The following is a 13,598-nucleotide window of genomic DNA, read 5'->3' as shown; positions in this document are numbered from 1 at the left end:
TCCGGATGTGAATCCCTTAATTTGTAAATATTTTCTCCAATCCTGTGAGTTGCCTTTTTTCTCGGTGATAGTGTCCTATGATATACAAAGTTTTAAGTTTGGCTGAAGTCCAATGTATCTGAAGGAATGAATTTTTAACTATTAACAATAAAAAAGAAGAAAAGAAAAGGGGGCACTGGGATGGTTCAGTTGGTTAAACATCTGGCTTCTGCTCAGGTCATGATCCCAGCATCCTGGGATCCAGCCCCAGGTCAGGCTCTCTGCTCAGTAGGAAGGTCACTTCTCCTTCTCCCTCTGTTATTCCACCCTCCTCCCTGCGTCCTCATGTGTGCTTGTGTTCTCTCTCTCTCTCAAATACATTTTTAAAATCTTAAAAAAAAAAAAAAAAAAAGGAAAGGAAAAGAAAGAACAAGAGGTTAAGGCAGAGATAATAGAACAGTATTTGTGTTTTGTTAGCCTTTGTTCCATGGCCTACCTCACCTGCGTGTCAGCCACCCTAGCTCAGGAGAACAGCCATGGCAGGCCAGGCTGGGTGGGCTCTGGGAAGCCCCAGCTTGGGCCCAGGGGCCTGCTCACCAGAAGTGGGTGTGTGTGGAGGAGCCCATTACCCTGGGGTTTCCCTGAGACCTATACATGAGGACAAGTGGGTGGGCTTGTGGGTGGGCTCAAAGGCAGGAAGTCCTCAGTCAGGAAACCTGTGGTGTACCCACCTGCCTCTCTCAACCTAGTTCGGCGAAGGTGAAATTCCAGGCCCCAGAGCCATGGCTCCTAAAAGCATCTGTCCTCTGCCCTCTGCTCCCTGCAGTCCTTCCTCACCTACCACTCCTCGCCTTTCTTTGGTTTCAGAAGGGGTTTTGTTGTTGTTGTTGTTGTTGTTGTTTTATACTTTTTCTGATTCTAAAAATACTCTGCCTCTAGCAAACTGACCAGAGTCGAAAAGCTAAGAACTAACCATAAGGCCAAGACCTTGTGGTGATGACAGTTCCCAATCACAGAATGTGAAACTCGTGCCAGGAACTGTGCTCAGATGCCCCCTACGCTTCCGTCCAGCCACCAGACATTCCTGGAGACACGAGCCCCATTTGAGGACCAAAGGAATGGAGCCGTAAGTGAGGGGCTGGTGGGAGCAGATCAGCTCAGGTTTTCTGCTTCGAAAGTACATTTCTATTTTAGTCTGTATTCTGCTACTGTTAATATTTGAATTTAATTTTTTCTAGCCTTACAAATAATTGTTTTGCAGGGCACCTGGTGGGTCAGTGACTTAAGCGTCTGACTTCGGCTCAGGTCATGATCTCAGGGTCCTGGGATCAATCCCCCTGTCGGCCTCTCTGCTCAGCTTGTGCTTGTGTCGTTTCCTGCTTGTGCCCTCTCTCTCAAATAAATAAATAAAATCTTTTTAAGAAGTAATAATTGTTTTACATTTCAAAATTCCCCTTAGACATGTAGAGTCGTTTGGGTATTTTAGGAACAATAAGATATGCTATTTATAAGATCATTTACTCATAAAACAATCACATCAAAGGTTATTTAAAATTGTTTTTAAAAAAATCAGGTGCACTGTTGCTCCTGCCCCAACCCTGCTGCACTGCACTGGGCTCTGTGGGCAGTTTTCCTTCTTCCAGCAGGTCTCAAGGGGGGCAGCTCAGCCAGGTCTGAGGCCTTGTATGTTCTCTAGATGCCAATTACTGGGTGAAGTCCTCACCTCACCACATTCTGGAAAGGGGCAGAAGTATGGGTTTCCCAGAGGCTGCTGGGAAGGTGCCATTGGTCTCTGGTGGGTCTATTCCAACCTCCAACTCTAGACAAGGCCCCAGAGACACCCCAAGCACAATGGAGTCCCTACCTGGTCACCTGGGCCTGAAATGGGGCTGAAGATACCACATCTCCAAGACTATAAGACAAGATGGAAGCAGGTTTTTTTTTCTCTTTCATCAATAATATAATATGAAGCTACAGAGAAACAGAAGTAGAATATTTATCTGCAATCTCATGATGTAGAAAGAACAATTAACCTATGTTTTGTGATACATATACATGTGCAGGGTAGGTGGGATGGGTAACGCATGTGTTTTTAACCAAAAAAAATGAAATTACACTACCTGTACTGTGTTCTTACCTTTTTTCTCTTAAAAATATGTAGATGTCATAAGTGTCTTCCTGGCTGCATGACCTTACAAAACTTCATCAAACTCTCTGTGTCTTGATTTTCTCCTGTGTGAAATGGGGATGCTCTGGGGAATAAAGAAATTGTTACATGTAAAACTCAGAACTGAGCCTGATTCATAGTGTGCCCTCAAGAAGTGTTAATTGTAATTATTTCTATTATTATTTGTCATTCTTAATGGCTGCATAGAATTCCATTTATAGACCAGTGGATTTGGTTCTCAACTGGGTTATTTGCAATGTCGGAGACATTTTTGATTGTCACATGGGGTGGAAGGTGCTATTGGCATCTAGTGGGTAGAGGCCTGGGCTGCTGCTAAACATCCTACCACTTCCAACAAGAAGTCAATAGTGCTGACATTGAGAAACCCTAATCTAGATGATTCCTGGTTTGCTTGATCCACTCACTCCCTATCGTTGGACATGTACTTTGGAGTAATCTTGCTTGTTCCACACCACACTGCAACAGACATGCCAGCGAAGGCCTTAGGCAAGAGGGAGAAGAGATCCTGCTATGGGGGGCGTAATATGGAGCTTTGGGAAGGGCAGAGTGGCTGTGCCCATATCCAGCCTGGGACAGTGGCTGGGAAGAAAAGTCTGAGACGCATGGCCCTGGAGAACTTGTACACCTCCTGTGGCCCCGCTAAAAATAAGGTAAAGCACAGACCTGGGTCACGTCAGTGGCAACAGAGGGACAGACTCACAAAGAGCTGTCTGGCTGAGATAAGGGAGGGAAGTACACAGCCCGTGTGCGTTCCGCTTCTGGGTGAGCTGTGTGTGTGGAGCGGGGAGGATGAGTTTGGGATGTCTTTGTTATCTTGTCTTCAGACTACAAACTAAAACTTATAAACTTTGGGCACCAAAAAACACTTTTTTAAAAAAGATTTTATTTATTTATTCATGAGAGACACAGAGAGAGACAGAGATATAGACAGAGGGAGAAGCAGGCTCCATGCAGGAGCCTGATGTGGGACTCGATCCCAGGACTCCAGGATCACAGCCTGAGCCAAAGGCAGACGCTCAACCACTGAGCCACCCAGGTGCCCCCAAAAAACACATTTTAAAAAGCACTGCCTTGCTGTTAGCTGAGCCTGTAGTTCTCATAAAGGGGCTCCGCTAGGTCTCAGAGGTTTTGATGGGCTGGGGCAGAGAAGCTCCTGAATGCCAGGCTTCCAGAGCTCTACGTCTAAGGCCTTCCTCTGGTCTGGTTGCTCCCTGCCTCCCTCCTGAAGAGTCCCAGCCTCACCCGCCTGGGTTTCTACAACCCACATGGGTGACATGCTCCTCCCCACGCCTGCAGCCCTCAGAGACCCTCTGGTCATTATACCCTCAGCTCCTCTCCACCAGGCACTGGGACAAAATGAGCAACGCAGACAAGGCCCCTGCCCTCACAGGGATGGACCATAAGCACAGAAACAAGTCAGTAAGCGGGTGGTTCTGAAAGGTAGAATGACTCACCAGGCATCTTCTCGGAGGAGAGGATAACGGAGCCGCAACAGGGTGATGAAAAGTGTCACCATGTGAAGATTTGGAGGAAGAAATTTCTAGCAGAGGGAACAGCAAGTCCCAGGCCCCGTGCTCATTTGAGGAAAAGATAAACACATTTTATAGCAGGAAGTCTCAACCACGGATGCCTGGATGGCTCAGTGGTTGAGCATCTGCCTTCAGCTGGGGTGGTGACCCCAGGATTCTGAGATTGTGTCCACATCGGGCTCCAGGCAGGGAGCCTGCTTCTCCCTCTGCCTCTGTCTCTGCCTCTCTCTGTGTCTCTCATGAATACATAAATCAAATCTTAAAAAAAAAAAAAAAAGAAAGAAAGAAAGAAAGAAAGGAAGGAAGAAAGAAAGTCTCAACCATCTTACCCAAAGCTGCCATTTGGTGGGGGGAAGCAGGCAGGGGCCAGAAGGAGGAACCAGTAGCTAGACCCTCTCCTTCTCCCCATGGCAAGTCTGCAAACCCCCCTCCAGCAGGGGCCACGGGAGCATAGAACAGTCCCAGAGGATCCTGTGTGCAGATGCTCAGAGCCCAGAGCTCAGGGCGGCATCGCTGCCCCCCGCCCTGCCCCAAGCCCGGCCTCCTCGACCACAGGGCACCGTAACCATCAGCAGCTTGCAGGCAGCTCCCCTTGCCGTGGGTCACTGGACTGAAGCGCAGAGACGCTGAGTGAGGCCCGCGTAGCTGCCCGGCCTCCCCGGGAGGCTCACAGGGGCCCAGCTCGCTGCCCCAGGATGAGAAAAGCAGGCATGAGCTAGAAGAATAGAAGGACTTGCAGTTCTCACTGCCCAGCTTCCTGGTTTCTGCGTTAAGAAACCCAACGAACTAAAATCTTCTTTGAGGCCCTCATCTGGTCCTTGGGAAAACAGACTTCTAATGAACCAGTTTAAAGGTGACCGTGCTTCAGGCTTTCACCCAACGGTAAGCAGTTTGAAGGAGAAAAGCCCTTGCAGAGTGGGATGGAAAGCCCGCACAAAACACCACTGGCGCTTAAACAGAGGAAAGGTGTTCATTGATCTCCTATTAAGAGAAATGGAAACTAAAACTGCTCTAAATGCCAGGTTTCCCCTGTCAGTTTGGGAGAGATCAAAATGTGCTAACATGGGGGAGGGTCGGGTGGGGGGTGAGGATTGGAAGGACAGTGATGCAGGGCTGGTCGGCGATACGTTGCAAAATTACCTTGTCGTCCCACCTGGCTGTTCTCCTAGGAATTTATCCCGCAGACAGACCCACGGGTGTGTTGTTTGTAATAGCAGATGGCAGCCTAAAGTCAAGGTCCGCTAGGATGGGAGCTGGGCCTTCCTTACAGGATGGCCGCACAGCAGAGGACCAGGCTGTGAAAATGCATGCGGAGGCTCGCCGGCTCTTCCTCCAAAGGCTGGGCTTGGACATCGCAGCCCTCTGAGGGCCCCATCCCCTAGAGAGCACGCCAGCTGGCTAGAATGCCCGGTTTGCCTACAGAGCGAGGGACACGGGAGCCAGAGCTGCAGCGACAGGCCACGGGGACCTCAGCCTGATTTCACTCTGCAGGAGGCTGCTGCTCCAGGGCACTCACTCAAGGGCCAAGCTCAGGCCCTGACCCCTCAGGCTGTTGGTCCTTCCTTGCTGCTCTATCCTGCCTTGTGTCCTCAGGTTAACCCAAGACATTGCTCCTTCTCTTGGAGAATATCCTCTCTGTACTCAGCTTTCCCAAAATCCTGGCCATGCCATCTCAGGGAGTCTACTCTGGGGCTGGGCTAATTTCCCAGGAACACTTGCCCTGTGACTCAGCTTCCCTGGGATGAGTCCCCCAGGCCCCTGAGATGCTCCTCCTCTGTCCCCTCCTCACTGCATTTCACAAACCCACCTTTTCTTGAGAAGCGGGGTGGTCTAGTGGTTAAGTCCAAAGGCTCTGGTCGCCAACTGTCGGGGCTCCAGGTTTGGTCCCAGGATTCCCTAGTACCTGTGAGCTTGGTAGAGTCACATACCCTCCTGTTCTCAGTAACAGAGCTGCTAATAATTTGCCTTTAAGATCTCCTTAATAGCACTTGGCACAAAACGCGTACCCAATAAACATTACTATTATTTTATGGGCCACTGGGAAGCTGGGTGGAGTCAATCCACAGCATCTTGGGAGGAAACTTATTTCCTCACAGCCTCCCTGAACAGAACCAGGAGGAGAAAGTCATCTGGCAAAGCTCTGCCCAGCCACCAGCCACTGTGCCATGTTGGCCTTTGTGCTTTAGGAGCTATGGCTGGAATCCAGGTAAGGCCCAAAGAGCACTCCCTCCGCGCTGTGAGCCAGCCCTCCCAGATGGGCAGGACTGAGGAGGCCAGGCTGTGCTGGGGCCTCTGGCAGAGGTTAGAGGAACTAGGAGAGGGTGGGACTGAAGCCTGGTAAGGGCCACGCAGCTATGGCACCCAGTGGGGCCTTATGATTCTAGCCTCACAACTGAAGCCCCCTCCCCTGTTCTCTCCCACTGCAGCTTCTTAGTACAGCATATGGGGCTCCCAACCCCTCACCCCAGCCTCCAGGCTTCTGCTTCCCCACCGCAGGCCCAGAGCCCCTCTCAACCTGCCCCACCCATTCACCAGCCTCTCTTTGCTCCTCCCCCTTCCCTCCCCAGCCTCCCCCTGCCTCCCCCTGCCTCCCCCTGCCTCCTCCTGCCTCCTCTTGCTTCATTTCCTCCCAGCTTCACACAAAGGCACAGGCAATTCTTGGCCATATGGCTCTATTATTCTAATAGTCCCCAGATTTATGACCACAACGCCGCCGAGAAATTGTCAGGTGCTCCAAGACATGGTCCTTGGCTTAAAGACACATCTGTGATGAAAGCTACCCTCTGGAAGCCAAGGACAGAAGTGTCACCTGCGATTCTCCTTGTAAAAACCGTGGCAGCAGTGACCCAGGGGGCTTTGTGCTGCCAAGCGTACTGCAGCTTCCTTAGCTCTGAGAAGGCCTGTGCGCTGGGAGGAGAGGCACATTCAGCTCCCCCAGGCTGTGGTATTAAACAAGTATTAACTGGGAATTAATTGAGGACAACGAATGAGCCCTGGGATAGGAACTCGAGCCTTGGGGCCCTTGCAAGCACAGACGCAGTGCATGACCTGACCCAGGGTGGATGCACGTCGCCCACCCACTCGATCGGCCTGCACTTGACACCCTTGTCTCATATCACTATGGGGCCTTGCCCGCCCACCCCCCGGACATCGACACTGGCGTGGACTCATATGTCGGGCAGATAAGCCGCCCATTCACACACGCTCACCATTGCCTGGCGACCCCCGCATGTGACAGAGCCGCTTCACATTTATGCACAAAACGGCTCCCTTGGGCCGCAGAGAATTCTCCACTCAGGCCTCCTACCGCTCTCACTTCCACCCACCCACCTGCACCTGCACACACCCGTTGCAGGTGCAGAGACGACTCCCAGCCCCCACTTTCCCCCGTGCACCCACCACTTTCAGACCCTGCCCTGAGCCACATTTTCAGTCCTTGACTCCCACGGCTTCCTGTCACTGTCCCTCACGCGGCCACTCGGGGACGCCAGGCAGCGGCCCGCGCGGCCCCGCTCGCACCCCCCCTCTTAGCACTCCGAGTACAAGTCCCGTGGGGGTGAGGATGCTGGAGCTTCTAGGAAACTAGCCCCCCTGCTCCTGGAGGCAGGGGATTCTGATCCCAACCTTGCACCTGCGCTCCTAGCCACCACCACCGCCAGCCCCAGACTGAGCTCGGGAAACCTCAGGGGAATAGGTGACTGTCTCACCCTGGGCAGCCCGTGTCCTGGAAACCCTTCCTGTCCCGAGCACACCCGCAGGGTGCTCACGGTCTGGAGGAACCCATTTGGGGTCTGGCTCAGTAAAGGAACACCTGACCATCAGCCTCTGCCTAGAAGCTACTCATTTCCCCTGTGTTTGCCCCCCATTTACAGACCCATAAAATGTAGGGAGGCTTTTCCTCAACAGGTGGCCTTGGGACCCAGCTGCTGTCCTCCATCCCTGGCCACTATTTCCTCTTTCCTGAGGCCTCCAGCCTGGAGGCAGGGACACTCTCAGGCAATCCCATGTACACGCTGATTCCCCTGCTGATTCCCCTGCCCCGGGTTAATGGGGCCCAGAGCTTCCAGCAAGAAGCCTGGGGTTAGGGCATGCCTGGCTCCACAAATAGGCTTTGAAGGGAGCATTCAAGCTGGACCCCCTGCCTGAAATGTCACCTACTGCCTATTATCCCACCATGAAAGCTCCAGTCCTTTGGGTTTTGAAGATGTCACCTGCTTGGTCGGACATCCCCTCACCTTCCTCCTGCAGAGGTCATCACATCCCTGGCCTGTCTCCATCCTATTCCTCGGCCTGGGGGAGGGTGAGATGGCTGGACAGGAGAGGCAGGAAGGAGCCAAAAACTAAATCCTCCCTCCACTCTGTTTTGCTGGAAGTGCTGAGCATCTCCATGGCAGCTCTGTGGCTTACAGGACAGAACCAGGCTTTCAATGAGATCCACCCAGCTCTAGATCTAGTCTTGCAGTTTGATAGCAGTGGGAACTTGGGTGGGTGTCTTTATCTCTTTGAACCATTCTTCATCTTTAAAATGGGGATGCTGAGGGGTACAGAATAAATTTAAGAAGTTCCTCTGTGCATGTCAGTGTTCAATCAATAGCTGGCCCACAGAGAAAGTAGCATCTGTGGTTCTAGGCATCTTTGAGCCCTAGGGTAGGAAGTACCAGACTTGTCCCAGAGCCTCAGGGATGCTGCATGTGGCTCCAGAGCCCAGGCTGGCAGTGCCATCCGGGCCTGAGAGCAGCCTCGTTGGAATTGGCCAACTAAAGCCAGGTGGAGGCAAAGCCCCTGGAACCCTGGCTCCTCTGTTGGAGATCAAAGTCTGTGTGTGTGTATATGGGGGGGGTATAGAACCCAAGGGGTCCTGTCTGCAGCACAGAGAGGCTTCCCTGTACCTCACCTCCAGGACCTTAGCCTGCAGGGATCCCCTCGCCACCAGTAGGCTACAGATGTGCTTATTTTGCAGATTTAAAAAACGTTTCTATCATCCTCTCACCCAATTCTCACTGCAGCCCTTTGGACCTAGGAATTTTGAGTCTCTATTTTTTATAGATGAGGATCAGAAAAGTGGAGGGGCTCCACAGGATCATACAGCTCTCAGTGATCGCATAACTGAGATTTCTACCTGGATCTTCGTGCTGTGATTGATGCTAACCCTCTGCCCATCATGCCAGGATGTCACCAGGTTTGCCAAAGGCAGAGGGCTTAGCACGAGTGTGATTTGTCCCTTGGGAATGGCAACCATGGGCATCTACTTTATTCAGTGATAAGACACCCCTTCTCCCCAGATGCCCCTCCCCATCCCCTTTACCATCAGTTCCTTTGGCCACACATGGGGTGGGGGGCTGTACACTGCCTACTTAGCTAACTCCATTTGTCCTTCAGAGTCAGCTCAGGGGCCGTCTTCTCTGGGGAGCCCTCCCTGACCCCTCTCCCCCAATGAGCCTCACTCTGTCAGGCCATTATCCACTCACCATTGTAATGGCCCTTTCTTATGTTCCCCTGGAGTAGTAAGTGGGTGAGCTCCACAAGGACACTTACCGTACCCTGAATCCAGCAGCACCAAGGCAAGGAGGGCTCTTTTTAAGTGTCAGCAACCCATCACACACTGGCTTAGGTAAGAGGGAATTGGTTGGCTCATATGAACTGGAAAGCCAAGAGGGATTGATCTGGCTTTGGACAAAGCTAGAAACCCAAAAGATGTGATCAAGAACCTTCCTGCCACACACAAACACGCACACCTGCTCCTCTCTGTGGGGCCTCTGTTCTTAGATTCTCCACAGTGTGACCAAGATGGTGACACCCAGCTCCGGGCTTCCGTCCTACAGCTGAATAAAGGCTGCATTAAGAGAGCTCCTCTTTCTCAAGAGTCCCGGCAAAGCTCCAGGATTTGTTCTGACTGGCCAGGACTAGCTTTCATGCCGCCTCAAGTATCTGGAGCGCAGATAAGCCCCACTGAAGCACATAGAACTGGGGAATGGAGGGGCTGGGGCATGATTCTCCCAAAGAAAATAAGATCACTTTTACCAAAAGAAAGCAGAATAGGCCCAGGACACACAAAAATGGTGTCCAGGAAAGCAGGGCTTCTTAAACTACAATGAACACACAGATCTCTTGGGGATCTTGTTAAAATGCAGGTTCTGCTTTAGAAGGTCTGGAGTGGGGCCTAACAGTCTGCATTTCTGGCAAGTTCCCCAGCTGCTGCTGCTGCCCCACTGGAGTAGTAGAGGCCTCTTTGAGTGGCGAGGGCCCTAAAGCACCTGACACCTGCCATGAATAGACTATGTGCAACAGGCGAGGGGCACCAAGATGCTGATAGGAGTCGGTGCCCGCCTTGGTCCTTCCTCCACCCAGGACCCAGCTGTGCCTCTCAGATTGTCCCTCATGGTAACCCACCGAGGCGGGCAGGGCAAGCCTTCCTTCTTCTTTCTATTTTGCAGATGAGAAAACAGAGGCTCCAGTAAATTTTGCAACTCTCCTAAGTCACACTGGTGGCAAGGAGTTGGGTTGGATCCCAACAACCTGTCGTTCTGAAGGACTCACCAGAACCCGTCCCACACTTAGAAATGAAAAGAGAAGCAGCCCACCATGCTATGGTCACATTTCCCCAGGATTGCAATTTGTGTCAGCTGAGAAGGTGCTGAGGTTTTTATAGCCAACGTGGACCCAGGTGACCTCCTGGCTCTGCTGTTTGTAAATCAAAGTTGCAAAGGCAAAGGTCATCTAGGCCACCCCTCCCCTGCTCCATTGGTTATTTTTAGCCTTCTCTCCTTTATCAGTTTTCTCCTTCCTGCTCTCCAAGAGTTGTTATCATTATGTAATAGATACAGTCTCACCCACGGTGGGACCAGTCACACCTGGGCTCCGAGGAACAAAATGTGAGTGTCCCTGGCACTTGATGTCACCGGACAGGGTGGGCTGGGCATTTGCAAATGATTTGAAAGAGGAATCTTAGGCTGATCTATGGGCCGGCACCAGAGAAGATGATCATTAGGGAGAGCGAATACGGTATGAGCTACTGAAGAAGGAGGGAGTTCCTCATCTGTTACGGGTTGAAGTGCATGCCCCCCAAATTCATACACCAATGTCCTAAGCCCCAGTACTTTGGGTGACCTCAGTTAGGAATGCAGATGTAACTAATTAATTAAGACGAGGCCATTCCAGACTAGGGTGGGCCCCTAGTCCAATATGACTGGTGTCCTTAAACACAGCGGGCATTTGGATGCACACACACACACACACACACACACACACACTCACACACAGGAAGAGGACACGTGACAACGAGTGAGGAGATGAGGGGATGTAGCAGAAGCCAAAGAACTCAAGCGATCACCAGCCAACCTCCAGAAGCCAGGGAAGAAGCCTGGAACAGAGTCCCTCACAGCGTCAGAAGGAACCAACACTGCTGACACCTTGACTTCAAACTTCTAGCCCCCAGAACTGTGACAGTACATTTCTATTGGTTAAGCCACCGGATTTGTGGCACTCGATTAGGGCTGCCCTGGGACAAGAATACACCATCTCTCGAGGTGCTCAAGCTGAGGCTGGGGGCCACTTGGCAGGGTATTATCCCTTGGAAATATTATGCAAACCACCTACATAATTTAAAATATTCTAGTAGCCACATTAAAAAAAAACAGATGAAATGAATTTTAATCATATATTTTATTTCATACAATATATCCAAAGTATTTCAATAGGCAGTATGCTCCTAAAAGGAGCAATTAATGAGATGTTTAATATTTTTTTTTGTTGTTTTTTACAAAGTCTTTGAAACCTAGTGTGTTATTTTCTACTTAGAGCACTGCTCAGATGAGATTAGCCACATTTCAAGTGCTCAGTAGCCATCCATAGCTAGCGGCTATCATATTGGATAACATCAGTCCAGTTCCTCTCTCCTCTGTCCGTGTGGCTTTTTTTTTTTTTTAAGAGTCAGAGGAAAGGCACAGGGAGAGGGAGAGAGAGAGAATCTCAAGCAGGTCATGGAACCCAGAGCCCAACATGGAGCTCCATCTCACAACCTTGAGATCATGACCTGAGCCCAAATCAAGAAGCAGACGCTTCACCGACTAAGCCACCCAGGCACCCCATGTATCTGTGGCTTTAAGCATTTTACTGATCCCGTTAGAGCCTGTTTCCTCACCTATAAAAAAGGGAACCTCTACAGGATTGGCATGAGGATTAAGTAAGGTGTCTGTGTTTAATTGGTTCCTTGCATCAGGTAAATTCCTAGCCAAGCACTGTTACAAACCCGTTGGCATCAGACCTAATATTTAAAGACCTTCCCACTCCAGAGGATCACACAATGACTGCATTTCTCCCCAGGTTCATCTTGAATCCCCTCCATACTCACACCCACCTCCAGGTTTCCCACTCAGACCAACCTGAGTCCACCTCCTCCTGGAAGAGACCCAGCTCCCATTTTAAGAGACCCAGTGAGAATCTCACAATTTAGCATACAGCTGTTCTGTTAATTTTGTTACTACAGTTGAGTGGAAGCTTTAAGTCCCCCGAGGGCTGGGATATGCCTTCTCTGGTTTCTCCTCTGGTCTCTGAGTTCTGGGCCCATTCAATCACTCAATCATGCAACAAACTTCTTCTTCTTCTTCTTCTTCTTCTTTTTTTTTTTTTTTTTAGGCAACAAACTTCTCTAATGCGTGAGCACCAGTCCCAAGTCAGCCACTGGACCCTGCCAGACCTACAGTAGGTGACAATTAATGGTATGCAGGCTGATTACCTAGGCACACCTCTCAGAAGCCCACAAGGGGGTGGTCTCTGGGGATCAAGACCCACGACAGGGTATAGAGTAGCTGTAGTTCTGGGCCAGCCCAGGGAGTGGAGATCCTAGAACTTCCCAGGAAAAAAAAGGTCAAAGGTACCAGCAGCCATGCTGTCCAACATGCCTCGTGGTTTGCATGGGCTGGGATGGGCCTCACGTGGGTCGCCCAGCATGTCAGGCCCAGGACGAGACTCGGATCTGGCAGGACACCAAGGGCTGCCCTTTGAGCCAACTGCCCTCCCCATCTCTCTCTTGCCCAATGGCATTTTGTGGCTTATTTACAAGTCGCACCCTGATAGAGGCCTGACTGGGCAGGGTAAATGAATCACCAGCACCTCTAGGAGAAGCCTCAGTGGGGGAGAGTCACAATCACGCCAGCCCAGCCCAAGCCCAGCCCCTCCTAATCCACTGCTCCCACCCCCAACATACACAAACAGTTCTGTTGGCTCGTGATCACGCCAGGGCTGAGCCTGGCACGGGACAGGGAGAGGCTGGCTGACCCATCTTGTGGCCATACAAGGCCTCCCCACTGGTGTTTGTGTGAACAGCTCTCTCCTCCCTGTCAGGGCTCTGATTCAGCCATCTTCCTTACAAATTACAGGGGGCCTTCCCCCTACCCCCAAGCCAGTCATCTAGGTCCATCTCATCCCTATCTTCCCTGCCAGCTCCTCTCTTATTCATGGAGATGAAAGACGGTTGTAAAATCAGACTATGCCACCTACTAGCTGTGTGGCCTTGGTCAAGTTGATAAACCTCTCTGAACTCCAGATTCCTCAACTATAAATGAAGATAGCAATAATGTCTACCTCACCAGGCTGTTGGGAAATTTAAGTAGGGACAATCTGCATCATGTGCATGGCATAGTGAGAGGCACCTTAGCAAGTGGATAGCTTAAATGTTCTTATCTGATCACAGCAGGGGTTATCATCACTTGTTTTGTGTAACATGGCAAAAAGCTTATCCTGCTACGGGAATGCACATTCCAATCCATGGCAAAGCTAGGAAACACGATATCCATTTTACCTGCCTTTCTAGGATTTTGCAGCCTATGACTTTTTGTTGAGGAATTTGCACTGATACAAGCAACTCATTCATTCTGCAAATATGTACTGAGTACCCGCTAGGA

Source organism: Vulpes lagopus, chromosome 2, assembly GCF_018345385.1.
Source record: "Vulpes lagopus strain Blue_001 chromosome 2, ASM1834538v1, whole genome shotgun sequence".
Taxonomy (NCBI): Eukaryota; Metazoa; Chordata; class Mammalia; order Carnivora; family Canidae; genus Vulpes; species Vulpes lagopus.
The sequence above is the reverse complement of the archived record's forward strand: the minus strand, read 5'-3'. Positions refer to the sequence as shown.